We start from the raw sequence: 26,400 nt of genomic DNA on the forward strand, positions 1-26,400 counted from the left end.
CAGCAACACCGATATGATTTTCACATCCTGTTTCTCTCTGGTTCAGCAGAAAGAAACAGTCTGTTCCTTTTGATTTTTAAGTCTCTGTCTAAGACTTCACTTTAGCTGCAGAGACCTCAGGATTTCAGCCATCCTAAAGTCTGAAGTGGGGATGTTTGCTGATGCACAAAACTCAGCACCATTTGCAACTCCTGAGACACTGAAGCAGTCTGTGTCCAAATGCAGCAAAATCTGTACAATTTCCAGGCTTGAGTTGACAAGTATCAGTTAATATTTAAAATCATAGAATCATACAGTACAGAACAGGTCCTTCAGACCATCAAAGCTGAACCAAACAAAATTATACTCGTTGCATGTTCCCATACTAGGCTCATAGCCTTCCGACCTATCTGCTCCACCCTCCTACTAACCTATCACAAACACCTCTCATCTGCATCCATCTATTGCCATCCCACCTACCTACCCCCCAACCACACCCCCACCACTCCATTTATTTCTCAGATCCCCTTCCCCCTCCACATTCCGGATGACGGGTTTATCCTGAAACATTGTCTCTCCTGCTTCTCCAATGCTGCTTGACCTGCTGTGCTTTTTCCAGTGCCACACTTTTCGACTCTGACTCTCCGATCCTCACTTTTTCAATAGCCTTGAATGTTCAAGTAGGCAAAAGTGAGGACTGCAGATGCTGGAGATTAGAGTCAAGAGAGTGGCGCTAGAAAAGCACAGCAGGTCAGGCAGCATCTGAGGAGCAGGAGAATTGACACTTTGGGCAAGAGCCCTTCATCAGCAATGAGGTTGTGAGCGAGGGGGTGGAGAGATAAATGGGGGGTGGGGGGTGGGGCTGGGGGGAAGGTACCTGAGAGTGCGATAGGTAGATGGAGGAGGGTGGAAAGGATAGGTAGGAGGTAAGGTGGACAGGTAGGACAGGTCATGAGAGCAATGCTGAGTTGGAAGGTTGGAACTGGGATAAGGTGGGGGGAGGAGGGAAGTGAAGAAACTAGTGAAATCCACATTGATGCTGTGTGGTTGGAGGGTACCGAGGTGGAAGATGAGGCGTTCTTCCTCCAGGCGTCGGGTGGTGAGGGAGTGGCGATGGAGGAGGCCCAGGACCTGCATGTTCTTGGCGGAGTGGGAGGAGCAGTTGAAGTGTTCGGCCATGGTGCGGTGGGGTTGGTTGATACGGGTGTCCTGGAGATGTTCTCTGAAGCACTCTGCGTGTAGGCGTCCTGTCTCCCCAATGTCGAGGAGACTGCATTGGGAGCAACGGATACTGTAAATGATGTGTGGAAATGCAGGTAAACTTTGATGAATGTTGCCTATTATTCTACTAAGCTTGACCCTGTTGCTCAGCGTATGCCTTCCTGCATCCAGATTCTCCCTGCCATCCATACTATGGGATTGAGTGGCTGTAATATAACTTTACATCAAAATGTAGAAGTCTGTACCTTGTACTCTGCAGCATCCTTGCTTACCTCTAAACGTACTTGACGCCTCAGTACAGCTCGTCTCAGTCATTATGAGATCTCACTACTTCAGAATCCATTTCTCTCCTTTAAGTACATTAACCCTGCTACATTCTTGCAGGCAGAACTTCTTGAGCTGCCTGATACTCCCCCATGATTGTGTTTTCATAAATGACCCTGTTACTAAACCATGTCCTGATCTTACAGATCAGACTCTTGTCAACCTGGACCTCACACTTTATGTCAATGGTTCTTCTTCTATTCTCTAGAGGGCAGACGCATGTCAGGAAATGCGATTGTCACTTTGTCCCAAACATTAGAAACTTACTCTGTCAATCCACCCTGTTCTGCCCAGCAAGCTTAACTCACCCGAGTCTGTATAATTGCTAAAGGAATGTCAGCTAATATCTATAATGATTCCTGCTACGCCTTTTGGATGTGCCATGATTTTGGTCAACTTTGGCAGCAGCACGGCTTCCTTACCTCATCAGGAACCCTTATCCTCAATGCTGTCTATGTTGCTAATCCTCTTGGTGCTATTCAACTTCCCTCTCAATTGGCAATTACCAAATGTTCTGCTCACTCCTCTGATGCTTCCGTCGTCACTAAAGGCAACAATGCTGCTGATGCGGCAGCTAAGAAAGCAGCTTTTGAGCAAAAAGACATGGTTACTCAAATACTGGGTCAATGAAAAGATTATTGGTGGTGTGGATGTGCAGAGGGATCTTGGAGTCCATGTATATATATCCCCAAAAGTTGCCATCCACGTGGAAACTGCTGTTAAGAAGGCATATGGTGTGTTCGGTTTTATTGGTAGAGGGATTGAGTTCCAGAGTCGTAACGTCATGCTGCAACTATACAAAATGCTAGTACGGCCACACTTGGAATAATGTGTACAGTTCTAATCACCCCATTATAGGAAGGATGTGGAAGCATTGGAAAAGGTGGAGAGGAGCTTTACCAGGATGTTGCTTAGTCTGCAGGGAAGGCTGAGAGACTTGGGTCTGTTCTCATTGGCAAGAAGAAGGCTAAGAGGGGATTTGAAAGAGACATACAAGATGATCAGAGTATCAGATAGGGTAGAAAGTCTTTTTCCTAGGATGATGATGTCAGTGTATACGAGGGGGCATAACTACAAATTGAGGGGTGATAGATTTAAGACAGATGTCAGAGGCAGGTTCTTTACTCAGAGAGGGGTAAGGGTGTGGAATGCCCTGCCTGCTAATGTAGTTAACTGAGCCACATGAGAGAGATTTAAACAGTCCTTAGATAAGCACATGGATGATGATGATGGCACAGTTTAGGGGGATGGGCTTAGATTAGTTCACAGGTCGGCGCAATATCGAGGGCCGAAGGGCCTGTTCGGCGCTGTGTTGTTCGATGTTCCTTACCTCTGTTCTGAAAGGTCTTTACTGTAAGGTTATGCCTTCGGTCTGAGTCTCTCCGAGCAATGGAAATATCTTTCCAACATTTAATCTCTTCAGGCCATTCAGTATTCTGTATGGTTCAATTAGAACCCCCTCATCCTTCTAAACTTTATTGAGTATAAACCCAAAGTCCTCAAACATTCCTTATTTGTTAAGCTGTTCATTCCTGGGACCATTGTTGTGAATCCCTTCTGAACTTCCTGAGATATGGGGCCCAAAACTGCACACACTACTCCAAATGTGGTCTGACCAGAGCCTTATAGATCGTCAGATGTACATCCCTTCTTTTATATTCAAGTCCTCTCAAAATAAATGCCATCATTACATTTGCCTTCCTATCTACTGACTCAACCTGCAAGTTTACCTTGAGAGAATCCTGGACTAGAACTCCCAAGTCTCTTTGCACTTCAGATTTCTGAATTTCCTCCCCCTTTAGAAAATAGTCCACGCCTCCATTCTTCCGACCAAAGTGCATGACCTCACACTTCCCCACGTTGTCCTCCATCTGCCACTTCTTTGCCCACTCTCCTACCTTGTCCAAATCCTTCTGCAGCCTCCCCACCTCCTCAATGCTACCTGTCCCTCTACCCACCTTTGTATTGTCTGCAAACGTGGCCAGAATGCCCTCAGCTCCTTCATCTTGATCGTTATTGTATAAAGTGAAAAGTTGTGGTCCCAACACTGAGCCTTGTGGAACACCACTTGTCACCGGCTGCCATCCTGAGAAGGACCCTTTTATCCCAGTCTCTGTTTTCTGCCCGACAGCCCAACTTCTATCTGTACTAGCACCTTGCCCCTAACACCATGGGCACTTCGCTTACTCAGTAGCGTCCTGTACGGCACCTTGTCGAAGGTTTCCTGAAGTCCAGGTAGATAACGTCCATTAGCTCTCCTTGGTCTAACCTGCTCATTACTTCCTCAAAGAATTCTAGCAGATCTGTCAGGTGTGACCTCCCCTTGATGAAACAATGCGGACTTTGCCGTATTTTACCGTACATTTCCAAGTATTCAGAAATCCTCTTCCTCACAATGAATTCCAGGATCTTACACACAACCAAGGTTAGGCTAATCAGTCTGTAATTTTCTATCTTTTGCCTTACGCCTTTTTTAAACAGGGGTGTCATGTTAGTGATTTTCCAGTTGTCTGGGACCTCCCTGATTCTAGCGATTCCTGAAAAATCACCACTATCGCCTCCATTATCTCTTCAGCTAACTCCCTTAGAACCATCTGGTCCAGGTGATTTATCCACCTTCAGACCATTCAGTTTTTCTAGCACCTTCTCCTTGGTGATGGCCACCAGACTCAGCTCTGACCCCTCACTCTCTTGAATTTTTGGGATATTACTCCTGTCTTCCACCATGAAGATTGACGCAAAGTAATTATTCAGTTCCTCAGCCATTTCCTTGTTCCCCGTTACTGTGGTTGAGATGGTCAAGAGTGACAAGTTCCTAGGAGTGACAATCACCAACAAGCTGTCCTGGTTCACCTACGTTGATGCAATAGTTAAGAAAGCACAACAATGCCTCTTCTTCCTCAGGAGGTTAAGGAAATTTGGCAAGTTCATAAAGACTCTTACCAATTTTTATAAATGCACCATAGAAAAGATTGTAGCTGAAAATGTGTTGCTGGAAAAGCGCAGCAGGTCAGGCAGCATCCAGGGAACAGGAGAATCGACGTTTCGGGCATAAGCCCTTCTTCAGGAAGGGCTTATGCCCGAAACATCGATTCTCCTGTTCCCTGGATGCTGCCTGACCTGCTGCACTTTTCCAGCAACACATTTTCAGCTCTGATCTCCAGCATCTGCAGCCCTCACTTTCTCCTCATAGAAAAGATTGTATCCAGGTGTGTCACAGCTTGGTACAGCAATTGATCTGCCCAGGACCGTAAGAAATTACAGAGCATGGTGAACATAGCGTGGTCCATCATGCAAGAAACCTTCCAAGCATTGACTCCATCGATACTTCTCGCTGCCTCAGGAAAGTAGCCATCAAAGGAAGGTGAGTATAACAGTTTAAAATACTTACCTCAGGCATCGGGGCCTCCAATTGTCGAGAGGTGCGAGGCAGGAGCGGAGAACTGCTGGGAAGGTGAGTAAAAAACAAAATGTTTTGAACAGAGCGGCGAAGAGAGAGGGCGGAGAGAAACAAGGGCTGCTGGGAAGTTTTTAAGTAGGTGAGATCTAAGCCCGAGACCCTACACCGTAGGGCCTTCCTCCCACCCACTTCCTCTAACCTTACTAAGAGTCTGTAAACTTGGTAAGTTTTCAGGTTTCCCATTTTTATTTCTTTTTTCTTTTCTTCTCTTCCTTTGTTTAGTCCTGTGTGGGCTTTCAGCATAGTGGGATATGGATGTTAGGGCAGTTGCATGTTCCTCCTGCAGAGTGTGGCAGGTGAGAGACACTTCACATGTCTCTGCCAACCACATCTGTGGGAAGTGCACCCAATTCCAGCTCCTCGAAAACCGAGTTAGGGAACTGGAGCTGGAGCTGGATGAACTGTGGATCATCTGGGAGGCAGAGGGAGTTATTGAGAGGATGTACAGGGAGGTGGTCACTCCCTAGACACAGGATAAGGACAGCTGGGTTACAGTCAGGGGGAAGAAAGGGAACCAACAGATAAGGCAGGGATCCCCTGTGGCCGTTCTCCTCAGCAATAAGTATACCATTTTGGATACTGCTGGTGGGGACGGCCTACCAGGGGAAAGCCATAGTTGTCAGGTCTCTGGTACTGAGCCTGGCACTGTGGCTCAGAAGGGTAGGGGGGAGAATAGAAAAGTGCTAGTGGTAGGGGACTCAACAGTTAGATGGATTGACAGATTTTGTGGTCAGGAACGGGACTCCTGGAAGGTATGTTGCCTTCCCGGTGCCAGGATCCGGGATGTCGCCGATCGGGTTTACAGGATTCTGAAGGGGGAGGGGGAGCAGCCAGAAATTGTGGTACATATTGGCACCAATGATATAGCCAGGAAAGTGATTGAGGGTCTGAAAAGTGACCACAGAGCGTTAGGTTGGAAGCTGAAGAGCAGGACGAGTAGAGTAGTGATCTCAGGTTTGCTACCGGTGCCACGAGATAGTGAGATGAGGAACAGGCAGCGAGTGCAGCTTAACACGTGGCTGTGAGGCTGGTGCAGGAGGGAGGGCTTCAGATACCCAGACCATTGGGATACCTTCTGGGGAAGGTGGGACCTGTACATGAAGGATGGGATGCATCTGAACTGGAGGGGCACAAATGTCCTGGGTGGGAGATTTGCTCGTGTGGTTTCGGAGGGTTTAAACTAGTTTGGCAGGGGAGGGGTGGAAATCGGAGCCACATGTCTGAGAGGGGGGCAGTTGTAGATGGGGCAGTGACAGAATGTAGTGAATCTATCGGGAAGGTTTCTCATGTGATGAAACAAAGGGATCGGTTAAAGTGTGTCTGCTTTAACGCAAGGAGTGTCCGAAATAAGAGAGACGAACTTAGAGCATGGATCAGTACTTGGGGCTATGATGTTGTGGCCATAATGGAGACGTGGGTTTCACAGGGGCAGGAATGGTTGCTAGATGTTCCAGGGTTTAGAACGTTTAAAAAGGACAGGGAGGGTGGAAAAAGAGGAGGGGGTTAGTCTACTGAGTCAGTATGAGTGGAAATTAGGAACAGCAAGGGAGCAGCCACCTCATTGGGGGTTTTCTACAGACACCCTAATAGCAGTAGGGAGATTGAAGAACTCAGAGGCTGGCAGATTTTGAAAAAATGCAGATGTAGCAGGTTTGTTATGGGTGATTTCAACTTTCCCAATATCGACTGGAACCTCCTAAGTGCAGATGGTTTGGATGGAGCCGTTTTTGTCAGGTGCGTTCAGGAGGGTTTCCTTACTCAGTATGTAGACAGGCCGACGAGGGGAGAGGCCATTTTGGATTTGGTGCTCAGCAACAAGCCAGGGCAGGTGTCAGATCTCACGGTGGGAGAACACTTTGGTGACAGTGACCACAACTGTCTCATATTTACCCACAGCCTTGGAGAGGGAAAGGAGCAGTTACTGAGGGAAGGTATTTAATTGGGGAAAAGGAAATTATGACGCGATCAGACAGGAGTTGGGAAGTACAGACTGGGAGCAATTGTTCCACAGAAAGGGCACCGCAGACACATGAAGACCGTTTAAGGAGCAGTTGTTGCGTGTGATACACGGATTTGTTCCTCTGAGACAGGTAAGAAGGGGTAAGGTTAAGGAAGCTGAAAATGTGTTGCTGGAAAAGCGCAGCAGGTCAGGCAGCATCCAAGGAACAGGAGAATCGACGTTTCGGGCATAAGCCCTTCTTCAGGAACTTCTCGTCAAAAGGAAGAGGCAGTTTACGTAAGGTGGAGGAAGCAAGGATCTAGCACAGCTTTAGAGGATTACAGGCTTACTAGAAAGGAACTCAGAAATGGACTGAGGAGAGCCAGGAGGGGGCACGACAAAAGGTTTGGCAGGAAGGATTAGTGAGAACCCAAAGGCATTTTATTCATACGTGAGAAAAAAGAGAATGATGAGGGAGAAGGTAGGGCCGGTCAGGGATAGCCCTGAAGGGAACTTGTGCATGGAGTCTGAGCAGATAGGGGAAGTCCTAAATGAGTTTTTTTGCTTCGGTTTTCACTGAGGAAAGGGACCTGGTTGTGAATGAGAACTTTGAGGAGCTGGGAGACAGGCTTGACCAGATCAAGATTGATGAAGATGATGTGCTGGACATTTTGGAAGACATTAAGATTGATAAGTCCCCAGGGCCAGACCAGATTTATCCTAGGCTGCACCGGGAAGTGAGAAAGGAGGTTGCTGAGCCGCTGGCGAGGATATTTGCCTCCTCACTCTCCACGGGAGTTGTACCGGAGGATTGGAAAGAGGCGAATGTTGTTCCTTTTTTCAAGAAGGGAAATAGGGAAATCCCTGACAATTACAGACCAGTCAGTCTCACGTCTGTGGTCAGCAAAGTGTTGGAAAGAATTCTGAGGGATAGGATTTATGACTATTTGGCAAAGCACAGTGTGATTAAAGGCAGTCAGCATGGCTTTGTGAGGGGCAGGTCATGCCTCGCAAATCTTATTGAGTTCTTTGAGGAGGTGATGAGACAGGTCGACGAAGGTCTAGCAGTGGATGTGGTGTATATGGACTTCAGCAAGGCATTTGATAAGGTTCCCCATGGGAGGCTCATTCATAAAGTCAGGAAGTATGGGATACAGGGAGATTTGGCTATCTGGATTCAGAATTGGTTGGCTGACAGAAGGCAGAGAGTGGTTGTAGATGGAAAGTATTGTGTCTGGAGGTCAATGTTGAGTGGGGTCCTGCAGGGCTCTGATCTTGGGCCCCTGTTCTTTGTAGTTTTTATAAATGACTTGGATGAGGAGGTTGAGGGGTGGGTTAGTAAATTTGCTGATGATACAAAGGTTGGAGGTGCCGTTGATAGTTGTGAATGCATGGACTGTGTTACCAGCAGTGGTGGCGGAAGCAGAGTCACTGGGGACATTTAAGCGACTGCTGGACGTGCACATGGACAGCAGTGAATTGAGGGGTACGTAGGTTAAGTTATTTTACTTTCCATTCGGCTTATCCTCGGCACAATACCGTAGCCAAAGGACCTATTCTGTGCTGTACTTTTCTATGTTCTATGATCATCACAAAGACTCCTCCCACTCCGGCTCTTCCAACTTCTGTCCAGCAGATCATCCAAACACTTAAACACACGTACCAACAATTTCAAAAACACTGTTATTAGACTTCTGAATGAATCTCTCAAATTTGAAATTTAATGTTGATCTCGCTCTTTCTGCACTTTCTCTGTAGCTGTAACACTGCATTACTCGCTCTGTTGCCCTACTCTTGTGCACTTTGTATGGTATGATCTGGTATGGTTTGTGTCCAAAGATGAGCAGGTTAGGTGGATTGGCCATGCTAAATTGCACATAGTTCCCAGGGATGTATATGCTAAGTGAATTAGCCATGGGATATGCGTGGTTACAGGGACAGAGTGGATTTGGGTGGGTCTGTGCGCAGAGTACAAGGCTTTTCACCATACTTAAGTACATGTGACAATGATATATCAAGATTTCGTAACAAACACGGAGAATGAAAGTTAGCAGGTCTGGCAGAATTGACGGGCCCTGAAAACTGCTGATTGGTAAATTATAAACTGGTTCAGTCAGAGAATACTGCCTATCTCTCTTTAACAATGTGAAACAAGGCTGCGTGAGGATCTTGATTGAACAAGTTCTCAGGGGATTAGGGATGGGCACTAACTAACTGCCTGGGGTGACTGTTTGTGTGGAGTTTGCACATTCTCTCCGTGCCTGAGTGGGTTTCCTCCCACAGTCCAGAGATGTACAGGCTAGGTGGATTGGCCATGCTAAATTGCCCATAGTGTCCAGGGATGTGCAGGCCAGGAGGGTTAGCCATGGGGAATGCAGAGTTACAGGGATAGGGGAAGAGGGTGGGTCTGTGTGGGATGCTGTTCAGAGAGTCAGTGTGGACTCAGTAGGCCGAATGGCTTCCCTCCACACTGCAGGAATTCTATAATTCTGTGGTGAGACTGAAGGATGTTGTCAGATTCCTGATTTCCATTCACACAGGCACAGTCTACTCCAGCACCTCTCACTACGAATTGTCAACTTATTCCCCACAGGATCACATATGTTTTTTAAGATAGAAATCAGTGTGTCACGCTAACCCATTCAGCTCATCAAACTGATACTGTTCTTTGAAAGAAGTCTACAATAAAACCCACCCACTCTCTAGCTTATTTCCCATAATTCTGTAAATGCTTCATTTTCAAATATTTCTCCCATTTTTAAATGTGGCGACTGAATCTGCTTCAGATTTGGGAAGGGGTTTACAATCCACCTTGGGCAATGCGTGAAGGTACAGGTTTTGGGGAGGGGATGTGGGTTTAGAGAGGGAATAAGGATATATGCTTGGGAGGGGTTTAAGGTGCAGTGTTGAGGGGATAGGATATAGGTTTAAAGTGGGAATTAAATTTGGGTTTGGAGAGGGGTTAGTGTTTTGGTCTATGTTCAGGTTTTGAGGTTAGGATTTGGGGTTAGGATTAATTTTCAGGTTAGGGTTTGTGTTCAGGATAAGGTTAATGTTTGGGAGCAGCACCTTGTGTATGTGTGGGATCAGCACTGGGGAAGTATTTTCATGTTCTGGTCTAACAACATTCCTTACTTTAGCTTACCTTCCCTATGACAAGGTTGGGCTGTTGTGGTTTGGCACCACCTCCATTTATTGATTTCACTGGAAAACAAACCTGCTGCCAACAATGCTGTTCCAGTGTCAGGGCGGGGAATCTCTGCTTTAAAAAGGCTCAGAACTGAGTGAGAGCTATCCGGACTGGAGCACGAGCCTGGAACAGACCAAGAGCAGGCTGCAAGAGAAGGTGGACTGAACACTCCCAGGTAGGGATAGTGCTGTACACAGCGGAAGTTTAACTCTGTATTTGTGCTCCAGCTTCCTTTAGGGCAGTGTCTGTTTGGGGTGCAAGGTCTGGGATCTTGTCTAACCCTTAGTCCCGTGCTGAGGGTCAAGCTCCAGAAAGCAATCTGAAACGGAACTATGCAATGAACTCCACAGAACACCGAGTTATTGGGAGATAGGAGTTGCGCAGAGGCTGTGACCTCATGCAACGGTACAAGAGGACTGGGATGAGACTGGGTGGGATATTAAATGGCGCAGCGAGTGAGTGGGAGAGTGGGATTACACTGGGTGGGATACTAAAGGGACAGGGGAGTGAGGGGGAGAGTGGGATTGGACTGTGTGGGATATTAAAGGGACAGGGGAGTGAGGGGGATCAGACTGGGTGGGATATTAGAGTAGAGGGAGTGAATGGGAGAATTTGATTACACTGGGTGGGATATTAAAGGGTGCAGCAAGTGAAGGGGGAGAGTGGGATTACACTGGGCATAATTTTGGAAATAAAGTCCATTTGGTTTTGTAACTATGATCCTCGGTTTGTGAGAATAATCGGCTTCCTCCTCCTTGGTGATTATTTTCCAGAGTTCGATAGATTTGGGATCAGTTCCTGCGGTTTGGAGGGTGGCTAATGTTGTCCCACTTTTTAAGAAAGGTGGGAGAGAGAAAACAGGAAATTATAGACTAGTTAGTCTGACCTCAGTGGTGGGAAAGATGCTGGAGTCTATTATAAAGGATGAAATTACGGCACATCTGGATAGTAGTAACAGGATAGGTCAGAGTCAGCATGGATTTATGAAGGGGAAATCATGCTTGACTAATCTTCTGGAATTTTTTGAGGATGTGGCTCTGAAGATGGACGAGGGAGATCCAGTAGATGGACTTTCAGAAAGCCTTTGAGAAAGTCCCACATAGGAGGTTAGTGAGCAAAATTAGGGCGCATGGTATTGGGGGCAAAGTACTAACTTGGATTGAAAGTTGGTTGGCTGACAGGAAACAAAGAGTAGAGATAAACGGCTCCCTTTCGGAATGGAGGGAGTGACCAGTGGGGTACCGCAGGGATCAGTGCTGGGACTGCAGCTTTTTACAATATACATTAATGATATAGAAGATGGTATTAGCAATAACATTAGCAAATTTGCTGATGATACTAAGCTGGGTGGCAGGGTGAAATGTGAGGAGGATGTTAGGAGATTACAGGGTGACCTGGACAGGTTAGGTGAGTGGTCAGATGCATGGCAGATGCAGTTTAATGTGGATAAATGTATGGAACTTTAAGAACTCATCCAGATGGTTCCTGAACAGAGTGAGAGTACCTGCCTGAACCACCCTCTGGATTTAAAAAAAAGCCCCAGTACCCAACATGCACTGCCCAGCTGCGACACCCACTGCCCAATGCCCCACACCCACTGCCCAATGCCCCACACCCACTGCCCAGTCCCCAACACCCACTGCCCAATGCCCCACACCCACTGCCCAATGCCCCACACCCACTGCCCAGTCCCCAACACCCACTGCCCAGTCCCCAACACCCACTGCCCAGTCCCCAACACCCACTGCCCAATGCCCCAACACCCACTGCCCAGTCCCCAACACCCACTGCACAGTCCCCAACACCCACTGCCCAGTCCCCAACACACACTGCCCAATGCCCCACACCCACTGCCCAATGCCCCAACACCCACTGCCCAGTCCCCAACACCCACTGCCCAATGCCCCACACCCACTGCCCAGTCCCCAACACCCACTGCACAGTCCCCAACACCCACTGCCCAATGCCCCAACACCCACTGCCCAGTCCCCAACACCCACTGCCCAATGCCCCACACCCACTGCCCAGTCCCCAACACCCACTGCCCAGTCACCAACACCCACTGCCCAATGCCCCACACCCACTGCCCAGTCCCCAACACCCACTGCCCAGTCACCAACACCCACTGCCCAATGCCCCACACTCACTGCCCAGCCCCAACACCCACTGCCCAATGCCCCACACTCACTGCCCAGCCCCAACACCCACTGCCCAATTCACCACACCCACGGGCCAATGCCCCACACACGCTGCCCAGACCCCAACACCCACTGCCCAATCTCCAACACCCACTGCCCAATGCCCCACACTCACTGCCCAGTCCCCAACAACCACTGCCCAATGCCCCACACCCACTGCCTAGTCCACCACATCGACTGCCCAATGCCCCACACCCAATGCCCAATGCCCCACACCCACTACCCAGTCCCCAACACCCACTGCCCAGTCTCTCACACCCACTGTCCAGCCCCAACACCCACTGCCCAATGCACCACACTCACTGCCCAATGTCCCACACTCACTGCCCAGCCCCAACACCAACTGCCCTATCTCCAACACCCACTGCCCAGTCCACAACACCCAATGCCCAATGCCCCACACCCACTTCACAGTCCCCCACACCCACTGCCCAGTCCACAACACCCACTGCCCAATGGCCCCACACCCACTTCCCAGTCCCTCACACCCACAGGCCAGTCCCCAACACCCACTGCACAGTACATCACACCCACTGCCCAGTCCCTCACATCCACTGCCCAGTCCCCAAAACCCACTGCCCAGTCCCTCACACCCACTGCACAGTCCCTCACACCCAGTACCCAGTCCCGAACACCCACTGCCCAGTCCCTCACACCCACTGCCCAGTCGCCAACACCCTCTGCCTAGTCCCCAACACCCACTGCCCAGTCCCTCACACCCACTGTCCAGTCCCTCACACCCATTGCCCAGTCCCCCACATCGACTGCCCAATGCCCCACACCCACTTCCCAATGCCCCACACCCACTGCCCAGTCCACAACATCCACTGCCCAATGGCCGCACACCCACTGCCCAGTCCCTCACACCCACTGCCCAGTCCCCAACACCCACTGCCTAGTCCCCAACACCCACTGCTCAATGCCCCACACCCACTGCCCAGTCCCTCACATCCACTGCCCAGTCCCCAACACCCATGGCCAAATGCCCCACACCCACTGCCAAGTCCCCAACACCCACTGCCCAGTCCTCAACACCCACTGCCCAGTTCCTCATACCCACTGCCCAGTCGCCAACACCCTGTGCCCAGTCCCCAACACCCACTGCCCAGTCCCTCACACCCACTGCCCAGTCCCTCACACCCACTGTACAATCCCTCACACCCACTGCCCAGTCCCTCACATCCACTGCACAGTCCCTCACACTCACTGTCCAGTCCCCAACACCCACTGCCCAATGCCCCACAACAACTGCCCATTCCCCAACACCCACTGCCCAATACCCACACCCACTGCCCAATGCCCCACACACACTGCCCAGACCCCAACACCCACTGCCCAATGCCCCACACTCACTGTCCAGCCCCAACACCCACTGCCCAATGCACCACACCCACTGCCCAATATCCCACACTCACTGCCCAGCCCCAACACCCACTGCCCAATCTCCAACACCCACTGCCCAATGCCCCACACCCACTGCCGGAGTCCCCAACAACCACTGCCCAATGCCCCACACCCACTGACAAGTCACCAACACCCACTGCCCAGTCCACCACAACGACTGCCCAATGCCCCATACTCACTGCCCAATGCCCCACACCCACTGCCCAGTCCCCAACACCCACTGCCCAGTCCCTCACACCCACTGCCCAGTCTCCCACACCCACTGCCCAATGCCCCACACCCACTGCCCAGTCCCTCACACCCACTGCCCAATCCCCAACACCCACTGCCCACTCCCTGACACCCACTGCCCAGTCCCCAACACCCACTGCCCAATGCCCCACAACAACTGCCCATTCCCCAACACCCACTGCCCAATACCCAACACCCACTGCCCAATGCCCCAACACCCACTGCCCAGTCCCCACACCCACTGCCCAATGCCCCACACTCACTGCCCAGCCCCAACACCCACTGCCCAATGCACCACACCCACTGCCCAATGTCCAAAACTCACTGCCCAGCCCCAACACCCACTGCCCAATCTCCAACACCCACTGCCCAAAGCCCAACACCCACTTCCCAGTCCCCCCCACACACTTCCCAGTCCCCAACACCCACTGCCCAGTCCACAACACCCACTGCCCAATGGCCCCACACCCACTGCCCAGTCCCTCACACCCACTGCCCAGTCCCCAACATCCACTGCCCAGTTGCCAACACCCACTGCACAGTCCCTCACACCCACTGTCCAGTCCCTCACACCCACTGCCCAGTCCACCACATCGACTGCCCAATGCCCCACACCCACTGCCCAATGCCCCACACCCACTGCCCAATGCCCCACACCCACTGCCCAGTCCCTCACACCCACTGCCCAATGGCCGCACACCCACTGCCTAGTCCCTCACACCCACTGCTCAGTCCCCAACACCCACTGACCAATGCCCCACACCCACTGGCCAATGCCCCACACACACTGCCCAGTCCCTCACACCCACTGCCCAATGGCCGCACACCCACTGCCTAGTCCCTCACACCCACTGCTCAGTCCCCAACACCCACTGACCAATGCCCCACACCCACTGGCCAATGCCCCACACACACTGCACAGACGCCAACACCCACTGCCCAGTCCCCAACACCCACTGCGCAGTCCCCAACACCCACTGCCCAATGCCCCACACTCACTGTCAGCCCCAACACCCACTGCCCAATGCACCACACCCACTGCCCAATGTCCCACACTCACTGCCCAGCCCCAACACCCACTGCCCTATCTCCAACACCCACTGCCCAATGCCCCACACCCACTTCACAGTGCCCCACACCCACTGCCCAGTCCACAACACCCACTGCCCAATGGCCCCACACCCACTGCCCAGTCCCTCACACCCACAGGCCAGTCCCCAACACCCACTGCACAGTACATCACACCCACTGCCCAGTCCCTCACATCCACTGCCCAGTCCCCAACACCCACAGCACAGTACCACACACTCACTGCCCAGTCCCCAAAACCCACTGCCCAGTCCCTCACACCCACTGCACAGTCCCTCACACCCAGTACCCAGTCCCGAACATCCACTGCCCAGTCCCTCACACCCACTGCCCAGTCGCCAACACCCTCTGCCCAGTCCCCAACACCCACTGCCCAGTCCCTCACACCCATTGTCCAGTCCCTCACACCCATTGCCCAGTCCCCCACATCGACTGCCCAATGCCCCACACCCACTGCCCAATGCCCCACACCCACTGCCCAGTCCACAACATCCACTGCCCAATGGCCGCACAGCCACTGCCCAGTCCCTCACACCCACTGCCCAGTCCCAACACCAACTGCCCAGTTGCCAACACCCACTACCCAATCCCTCACACCCACTGTACAGTCCCTCACATCCACTGCCCAGTCCCCAACACCTACTGCACAGTACATCACACCCACTGCCCAGTCCCAACACCAACTGCCCAGTTGCCAACACCCACTACCCAATCCCTCACACCCACTGTACAGTCCCTCACACCCACTGCCTAGTCCCCAACACCCACTGCTCAATGCCCCACACCCACTGCCCAGTCCCTCACATCCACTGCCCAGTCCCCAACACCCATGGCCAAATGCCCCACACCCACTGCCAAGTCCCCAACACCCACTGCCCAGTCCCTCACACCCACTGCACAGTCCCTCACACCCAGTACCCAGTCCCTCATACCCACTGCCCAGTCGCCAACACCCTCTGCCCAGTCCCCAACACCCACTGCCCAGTCCCTCACACCCACTGCCCAGTCCCTCACACCCACTGCCCAGTCCCTCACACCCACTGCCCAATGCCCCACAACAACTGCCCATTCCCCAACACCCACTGCCCAATCCCCAACACCCACTGCCAAATGCCCCACACTCACTGTCCAGCCCCAACACCCACTGCCCAATGCACCACACCCACTGCCCAATATCCCACACTCACTGCCCAGCCCCAACACCCACTGCCCAATCTCCAACACCCACTGCCCAATGCCCCACACCCACTGCCGGAGTCCCCAACAACCACTGCCCAGTCCACCACAACGACTGCCCAATGCCCCACACTCACTGCCCAATGCCCCACACCCACTGCCCAGTCCCCAACACCCACTGCCCAGTCCCTCACACCCACTGCCCAGTCTCCCACACCCACTGCCCAATGCCCCACACCCACTGCCCAGTCCCTCACACCCACTGCCCAATCCCCAACACCCACTGCCCACTCCCCGACACCCACTGCCCAGTCTCCAACACCCACTGCCCAGTCCCCAACACCCACTGCCCAGTCCCCACACCCACTGCCCAATGCCCCACACTCACTGCCCAGCCCCAACACCCACTGCCCAATGCACCACACTCACTGCCCAATGTCCCACACTCACTGCCCAGCCCTAACACCCACTGCCCAATCTCCAACATCCACTGCCCAAAGCCCAACACCCACTTCCCAGTCCCCCCCACACACTTCCCAGTCCCCAACACCCACTGCCCAGTCCACAACACCCACTGCCCAATGGCCCCACACCCACTGCCCAGTCCCTCACACCCTCTGCCCAGTCCCCAACACCCACTGCCCAGTCCCTCACACCCACTGTCCAGTCCCTCACACCCACTGCCCAGTCCACCACATCGACTGCCCAATGCCCCACACCCACTGCCCAATGCCCCACACCCACTGCCCAGTCCACAACACCCACTGCCCAATGGCCGCACACCCACTGCCCAGTCCCTCACACCCACTGCCCAGTCCCCAACACCCACTGCCCAGTTGCCAACACCCACTCCCAGTCCCTCACACCCACTGTACAGTCCCTCACATCCACTGCCCAGTCCCCAATACCCACTGCATAGTACATCACACCCACTGCCCAGTCCCTCACATCCACTGCCCAGTCCCCAACACCCACTGCACAGTCCCTCACACCCACTGCCCAGTCCCTCACACCCACTGCCCAATCCCTCACACCCACTGCACAGTCCCTCACACCCACTGCCCAGTCCCTCACACCCACTGCCTAGTCCCCAACACCCACTGCTCAATGCCCCACACCCACTGCCCAGTCCCGCACATCCACTGTCCAGTCCCCAACATTCGCTGCCTGTCCCCAACATTCGCTGCCCAGTCCCTCACACCCACTTTCCAGTCCCTCACACTCACTGCCCAATCCCCAACACCCACTGCCTAGTCCCCAACACCCACTGCCCAGTCCCCAACACCCACTGCCTAGTCCCCAACACCCACTGCTCAATGCCCCACACCCACTGCCCAGTCCCTCACATCCACTGCCCAGTCCCCAACATTCGCTGCCTGTCCCCAACACCCACTGCCCAGTCCCTCACGCCCACTGCACAGTCCCACACACCCAGTACCCAGTCCCCAACACCCACTGCCCAGTCCCTCATACCCACTGCCCAGTCCCCAACACCCACTGCCCAGTCCCTCACGCCCACTGCACAGTCCCACACACCCAGTACCCAGTCCCCAACACCCACTGCCCAGTCCCTCATACCCACTGCCCAGTCGCCAATACCCTCTGCCCAGTCCCCAACACCCACTGCCCAGTCCCTCACACTCACTGCCCAGTCCCCAACACCCACTGCCCAGTCCCTCACACCCACTGTCCAGTCCCTCACACCCACTGCACAGTCCCTCACATCCAGTACCCAGTCCCCAACACCCACTGCCCAGTCGCCAACACCCTCTGCCCAGTCCCCAACACCCACTAACCAGTCGCCAACACCCACTGTCCAGTCCCTCACACCCACTGCCCAGTCCCCAACACCCACTGCCCAGTCCCCAACACCCACTGCCCAGTCCCTCACACCCACAGCCCAGTCCCTCACACCCACTGCCCAGTCCCCAACACCCACTGCCCAGTCCCCAACACCCACTGCCCAGTCCCCAACACCCACTGCCCGGTCCCCAATAACCACTGTCCAGTCCCCCACAACTACTGCACAGTCCCTCACACTCACTGTCCAGTCCCCAACACCCACTACCCAGTCCTCAACACCCACTGCCCAGTCCCTCACACCCACTGCCCAGTCCCTCACACCCACTGCCCAGTCCCCAACACCCACTGCCCAGTCCTCAACACCCACTGCCCAGTCCCTCACACCCACTGCCCAGTCCCCGACACCCACTGCCCAGTCCCCGACACCCACTGACCAATGCCCCACACCCACTGACCAATGCCCCACACCCACTGGCCAATGCCTCAGTCCCCAACACCCACTGCCCAATGCCCCACACCCATTGCCCAGTCCCCAACATCCACTGCACAATGCCCCACACCCACTACTCAGTCCCCAACACCCACTGTCCAGTCCCCAACACCCACTGCCCAGTCCCCAACACCCACTGCACAGTCCCCAACACCCACTGCACAGTACATCACACCCACTGCCCAGTCCCCAACACCTACTGCCCAGTCCCTCACACCCACTGCCCAATGCCGCACACCCACTGCACAGTCCCTCACACCCACTGCCCAGTCACCCACACCCACTTCCCAGTCCCCCACACCCACTGCCCAGTCCCCAACACCCACTGCCCAATGGCCCCACACCCACTTCCCAGTCCCCCACACCCACTGCCCAGTCCCCAACACCCACTGCCCAATGGCCCCACACCCACTTCCCAGTCCCTCACACCCACTGCCCAATCCCTCACACCCACTGCCCAGTCCCTCACATCCACTGCCCAGTCCCCAACACCCACTGCCCAGTCCCTCACACCCACTGCCCAGTCCCCAACACCCACTGCCTAGTCTCTAACACCCACTGCTCAAAATGCTCCGCACTGTCCCCTTGACTTGTCCGACCTGCCCAGCTCCTTTTCCACCTATCCACTCCACCCTCTCCTCCCTGACCTATCACCTTCATCTCCTCCCCCACTGACTTATTGTGCTCTATGCCACTCTCTCCCACCCCCACCCTCCTCTAGCTTATCTCTCCACGCTTCAGGCTCTCTGCCTTTATTCCTGATGAAGGGCTTTTGCCCGAAACGTCGATTTTACTGCTCCTCGGATGCTGCCTGAACTGCTGTGCTCTTCCAGCACCACTGATCCAGAATCTAGTTTCCAGCATCTGCAGTCATTGTTTTTACCTCGTTTTTGCCCCACACCCACTGCCCAGTCCCTCACACTCACTGCCCCGCCCCCAACACCCACTGCACAGTCCCTCACACCCACTGCACAGTCACTCACACTCACTGCACAGTCCCTCACACCCACTGCCCAGTCACTCACACTCACTGCACAGTCCCTCACACCCACTGCACAGTCACTCACACTCACTGCACAGTCCCTCACACTCACTGCACAGTCACTCACACTCACTGCCCAGACCCGACACCCAGTACCCAGTCCCCAACACCCACTGCCCAGTCCCTCATACCCACTGCCCAGTCACTCACACTCACTGCACAGTCCCTCACACCCACTGCCCAGTCCCTCACACCCACTGCACAGTCACTCACACTCACTGCACAGTCCCTCACACCCACTGCCCAGTCACTCACACTCACTGCACAGTCCCTCACACCCACTGCACAGTCCCTCACACCCACTGCACAGTCCCTCATACCCACTGCCCAGTCACTCACACCCACTGCACAGTCCCTCATACCCACTGCCCAGTCACTCACACCCACTGCCCAGTCACTCACACCCACTGCACAGTCACTCACACTCACTGCACAGTCCCTCACACCCACTGCACAGTCACTCACACTCACTGCACAGTCCCTCACACCCACTGCACAGTCACTCACACTCACTACACAGTCCCTCACACCCACTGCACAGTCACTCACACCCACTGCACAGTCCCTCACACCCACTGCCCAGTCCCTCACACCCACTGCACAGTCCCTCACACCCACTGCCCAGTCCCTCACACCCACTGCACAGTCCCTCACACCCACTGCCCAGACCCGACACCCACTGCACAGTCCCTCACACCCACTGCCCAGTCCCCAACACCCACTGCCCAGTCACTCACACCCACTGCACAGTCCCTCACACCCACTGCCCAGTCCCTCACACCCACTGCCCAGTCACTCACACTCACTGCCCAGACCCGACACCCAGTACCCAGTCCCCAACACTCACTGCACAGTCCCTCACACCCACTGCCCAGTCACTCACACTCACTGCCCAGACCCGACACCCAGTACCCAGTCCCCAACACCCACTGCCCAGTCCCTCACACCCACTGCCCAGTCGCCAACACCCACTGTCCAGTCCCTCACACCCATTGCCCAGTCCACCACATCGACTGCCCAATGCCCCACACCCACTGCCCAGTCCCTCATGTGCAGGATCGGGGACTCTGCGACCCCCCATCAGGCACTCTGCTTCCCTTCCCAAGAACAAAGACACGGAGGAGTTCGTCCAAAACTATTTATTCAATTCTGCAGAACCGGGTGTTACCTCAATGGCTTCCCACGAGGCACACACACAGATTGTAATCCCCGCACGTTATATACATGTAGGAGTGGGCGGGGCCTTCTACTGTCTCAGCCAATCAGTGTTAAAGTTCCCCACTGTCCTCCTGATGGATGAGATTATTTGGTTATTCACCCAGCCAATCAGTGTTCGAGTTCCCCGCTTCTCCCTTATATGGATGATGACGTACAGCCGTGGTTGTGGGCGGTCCCTCAGCCACGAGGAAAGCTGTTTCCATTGTTCCATTCATGAAAATCTGGGGGAGTGTCTGCTCGTGCTTACTACAGGGTAGAGAAGACTAAAATGGTGGCTTTGTACTTACTATGTGCTTACTACAGCAGTTAATGATTTAAAAATTACACCACCCCCTACACTCACACCCACTGCCCAGTCCCCAACACCCACGGCCAAATGCCCCACACCCACTGCCCAGTCCCCACACCCACTGCCCAGTCCCTCACACCCACTGTCCAGTCCCTCACACCCACTGCCCAGTCCCCAACACCCAGTGCCCAATGCCCCACACCCACTGCCAAGTCCCCAACACCCACTTCCCAGTCCCCAACATCCACTGCCCAGTCCCCAATACCCACTGTCCAGTCCCCAACACCCACTACCCAGTCCCCAACACCCACTACCCAGTCCCTCACACCCACTGTCCAGTCCCTCACACCCACTGCCCAGTCCCCAACACCCAGTGCCCAATGCCCCACACCCACTGCCAAGTCCCCAACACCCACTTCCCAGTCCCCAACATCCACTGCCCAGTCCCCAATACCCACTGTCCAGTCCCCAACACCCACTACCCAGTCCCCAACACCCACTACCCAGTCCCCAACACCCACTACCCAGTCCCCAACACCCACTGCCCAGTCCCCCACACCTACTGCCCAATCCCTCACACCCACTGCCCAGTCCCCCACACCCACTACCCAGTCCCCCACACCAACTGCCCAGTCCCCAACACCCACTGCCCAGTCCCCAACACCCACTGCCCAGTCCCTCACACCCACTGCCCAGTCCCTCACACCCACTGCCCAGTCCCCAACACCCACTGCCCAGTCCCTCACACCCACTGCCCAGTCCCCAACACCCACTGCCCAGTCCCTCACACCCACTGCCCAGTCCCTCACACCCACTGCCCAGTCCCTCACACCCACTGCCCAGTCCCCAACACCCACTGCCCAATCCCTCACACCCACTGCCCAGTCCCTCACACCCACTGCCCAGTCCCCAACACCCACTGCCCAATCCCTCACACCCACTGCCCAGTCCCTCACACCCACTGCCCAGTCCCTCACACCCACTGCCCAGTCCCCAACACCCACTGCCCAATCCCTCACACCCACTGCCCAGTCCCTCACACCCACTGCCCAGTCCCTCACACCCACAGCCCAGTCCCCAACACCCACTGCCCAGTCCCTCACACCCACAGCCCAGTCCCCAACACCCTTTGCCCAGTCCCTCACACCCACTGACCTGTGAAACAGGTGTACTGTTCTATTGAGCTTCTGTCCACAATTTCACGCTGTCAGTATGATCATCTATTCCCCACCCTCCTCTCATTTATCTCTCCACCCTTCAGGCTCTCTGCCTGTATTCCTGATGAAGGGCTTTTGCCCGAAACGTCGATTTTGCCTGTCCTCGGATGCTGCCTGAACTGCTGTGCTTTTCCAGCACCACTAATCCAGAATCTGGTTTCCAGCATCTGCAGTCATTGTTTTTACCGAGTTCCTGACTACCCCTGCCTCAGCTGGTCACCGACTGAGACTCTCACACTTTGCCCTCTTCTGTTCAGACTAAACTATCCCAGCACAGTCCTGGCTGGTCATCCAGGTTCCGCTCTTAGGTTCTCCAAACTCTGTAATCCATTTGCTGTTAACTCACAGTTAGTGTCTGTCAGCAGCATCCCTGTGTTCTCTGATCTACAACGGCTTCTCGTTATGGACAGCCTCCATTTTAAAGGCCCATCCTTCCTTCTCCCGACTTGCCCCACTCTTTCTGTAAACTGCATAAAACTGCTTCCATGTGCTGATACCTCCTTTAGTGGCTCAGTTTTACTTTTGATTTGAAAAATGCACTTTGGGACATGTTTACTCCCCTGAAAGCACAAGATGGTTACAAGTTTCAGCTGCTGCCTATGTCTGTCTCTGTCTGTCCCTTTATTTCTCAAGCCTCTGTTGTGTTAATATCTAATAACCTACAAAGTACAGAGGTACCTCAAATATCCAAACAACGCATGGGCTGGGCTGGCACGGTGGCTCAGTGGTTAGCACTGCTGCCTCACAGCGCCAGGGTCCCAGGTTTGATTCCCGCCTTGGGTGATTGTCTGTGTGGAGTTTGCATGTTCTCCCTGTGTGTGCGCGGGTTTCCTCCCACAATCTAGAGATGTGCCGGTCAGGGTGAATTGGCCACAGTGTTAGGAGCATTAGTCAGAGGGAAATGGGTCTGGATGGGTTACTCTTCGGAGGGTCGGTGTGGACTGGTTGGGCCGAAGGGCCTGTTTCCACACTGTTGGGAATCTAATCTAATCTAAAACACAGGCTGGGAGTATTTTGTATGGTTAATCAAATTCCAGATAATTGAATGCTGGATAACATAGTTTCGCCAAGCATCAGGACCTTGCGATCTAGCTGGATAATCCGAATAGATAATCGAATGCTGGATAATCGCGGTTCCTCTGTATAAGGTTTACGGGTGAGGCACGACAAGGCAATTGGAGATGAGGATTGGGATGATTACAAGCCTGAGGATGAATAAATGATAAATACATGATCTTCACAAAGCGATACTGCCTTGAGCTGGCAGCCTTGAACAAGTTCAATCTGGACTTTTACCTTGCTCAGACGTGCAGAGGTTGCCCATGGAAACCGTTATAGAGTCATAGAGCCATAGAGATGTACAGCACGGAAACAGACCCTTCGGTCCAACCCGTCCATGCCGACCAGATATCCCAACCCAATCTAGTCCCACCTGCCAGCACCCGGCACACATCCCTCCAAACCCTTCTTATTCATATATCCATCCAAATGCCTCTTAAATGTTGCAATTGTACCAGCCTCCACCACATCCTCTGGCAGCTCATTCCATACACGTACCACCCTCCGCGTGAAAACGTTGCCCCTTCGATCTCTTTTATATCATTCCCCTCTCACCCTAAACCTATGCCCTCTAGTTCTGGACTCCCCGACCCCAGGGAAAAGACTTTGCCTATTTATCCTATCCATGCCCCTCATAATTTTGTAAACCTCTATGAGGTCACCCCTCAGCCTCCGACGCTCCAGGGAAAACAGCCCCAGCCTGTTCAGCCTCTCCCTGTAGCTCAGATCCTCCAACCCTGGCAACATCCTTGTAAATCTTTTCTGAACCCTTTCAAGTTTCACAACATCTTTCTGATAAGGAGACCAGAACTGCACACAATATTCCAACAGTGGCCTAACCAATGTCCTGTACAGCTGCAACATGACCTCCCAACTCCTGTACTCAATACTCTGACCAATAAAGGAGCACATACCAAACACCTCCTTCACTATCTTATCTACCTGCGACTCCACTTTCAAGGAGCTATGAACCTGCACTCCAAGGTCTCTTTGTTCAGCAACACTCCCTAGGACCTTACCATTAAGTGTATAAGTCCTGCTAAGATTTGCTTTCCCAAAATGCAGCACCTTGCATTTATCTGAATTAAACTCCATCTGCCACTTCTCAGCCCATTGGCCCATCTGGTCCAGATCCTGTTGTAATCTGAGGTAACCCTCTTCGCTCTCCACTACACCTCCAATTTTGGTGTCATCTGCAAACTTACTAACTGTACCTCTTATGCTCGCATCCAAATCATTTATGTAAATGACAAAAAGTAGAGGTGAAAATGTGTTGCTGGAAAAGCGCAGCAGGTCAGGCAGCATTCAAGGAACAGGAGAATCGACGTTTCGGGCATAGGCCCTTCTTCAGGAAGTCGAGGGCCCAGCACCGATCCTTCACCGATCCTTGTGGCACTCCACTGGTCATAGGCCTCCAGTCTGAAAAACAACCCTCCACCACCATCCTCTGTCTTCTACCTTTGAGCTAGTTCTGTATCCAAATGGCTAGTTCTCCCTGTATTCCATGAGATCTAACCTTGCTAATCAGTCTCCCATGGGGAACCTTGTCGAACGCCTTACTGAAGTCCATATAGATCACATCTACTGCTCTGCCCTCATCAATCTTCTTTGTTACTTCATCAAAAAACTCAATCAAGTTTGTGAGACATGATTTCCCACGCACAAAGCCATGTTGATTATCCCTAATCAGTCCTTGCCTTTCCAAATACATGTACATCCTGTCCCTCAGGATTCCCTCCAACAACTTGCCCACCACTGGGGTCAGGCTCACTGGTCTGTAGTTCCCTGGCTTGTCTTTACCACCCTTCTCAAACAGTGGCACCACATTTACCAACCTCCAGTCTTCCGGCACCTCACCTGTGACTATCGATGATACAAATATCTCAGCAAGAGGCCCAGCAATCACTTCTCTAGCTTCCCACAGAGTTCTTGGGTATACCTGATCAGGTCCTGGGGACTTATCCACCTTTAACCGTTTCAAGACATCCAGCACTTCCTCCTCTGTAATCTGGGCATTTTGCAAGATGTCACCATCTATTTCCCTACAGTCTATATCTTCCATATCCTTTTCCACAGTAAATACTGATGCAAAATATTCATTTAGTATCTGCCCCATTTTCTGTGGCTCCACACAAAGGCCACCCTGCTGATCTTTGAGGGGTGAAAATGTGTTGCTGGAAAAGCGCAGCAGGTCAGGCAGCATCCAAGGAGCAGGAGAATCGACATTTCGGGCATGAGCCCTTCTTCAGGACACATTTCCTCTTAAGTCACTTAGATGCCTACCTCTCTCACCCTTCCTGGAGTTAACCCATCTATGTGACTGTATCTGAGACTTTCTCCCCTTCCTATAACTGCCATCCACCACATACTGTAGCTGTTGCAAATTCCTCATCGCTTCTATTTGTCTCTCCAACCGATCCACTCAATCTGATAAGATTTGCATCCAACAGCATTTATGGCAGATATAATCCGCAGTAACCCTTAAACTCTCTTTAAACTCCCACATCTTTCTCCTCCCTTGCTTTCTCTGGGAAGCAAGGGAGGAGATTGCAGAGCCATTGGCCTTGATTTTTATGTCCTCTTTGTCTACAGGAGTAGTGCCAGAAGACTGGAGGATAGCAAATGTGGTTCCCTTGTTCAAAAAGGGGAGTAGAGATAACCCTAGTAACTATAGGCTGGTGAGTCTCACTTCTGTTGTGGGCAAAGTCTTAGAGAGAATTGTAAGGGATAGGATTTATGCACATCTGGATAGGAATAATGTGATCAAGGATAGTCAGCATGGTTTTGTGAAGGGCAGGTCGTGCCTCACAAACCTTATTGAATTCTTTGAAAAGGTGACGAAGGAGGTTGATGAGGGGAAAGCGGTAGATGTGGTATATATGGATTTTAGTAAGGCGTTTGATAAGGTTCCCCATGGTAGGCTACTGCAGAAAATACGGAGATATGGCATTGAGGGTGAGTTGGAGGTTTGGATTAGGAATTGGCTGGATGGAAGAAGACAGAGGGTAGTAGTTGATGGCAAAGTTTCTTCATGGAGTGCCGTCACTAGCGGTGTTCCGCAAGGATCTGTT

At 53.0% G+C, this 26,400-nt stretch overlaps 1 protein-coding gene and 1 pseudogene across 2 annotated transcripts in view; one reads left to right on the forward strand and one right to left on the reverse strand.

Annotated features, from left to right (window-relative positions):
• LOC122546194 (uncharacterized) overlaps nt 1–26,400 on the reverse strand; it is a 655,534-nt gene that overhangs the window by 406,470 nt on the left and 222,664 nt on the right. The window lies entirely within an intron of this gene.
• The window catches only part of LOC122548379 (plectin pseudogene), a 32,924-nt pseudogene continuing 16,655 nt past the window's right edge, over nt 10,132–26,400 (forward strand). Inside the window, exon 1 of the transcript XR_015757301.1 lies at nt 10,132–10,288. The product of XR_015757301.1 is annotated as a plectin pseudogene (transcript). The remainder of the gene's footprint in view (nt 10,289–26,400) is intronic.

The sequence above is a fragment of the Chiloscyllium plagiosum genome, unplaced genomic scaffold (genome assembly GCF_037043375.1).
Source record: "Chiloscyllium plagiosum isolate Xiang-an unplaced genomic scaffold, Cpla_swu_hap1 HiC_scaffold_5, whole genome shotgun sequence".
In the NCBI taxonomy this organism is placed as follows: domain Eukaryota; kingdom Metazoa; phylum Chordata; class Chondrichthyes; order Orectolobiformes; family Hemiscylliidae; genus Chiloscyllium; species Chiloscyllium plagiosum.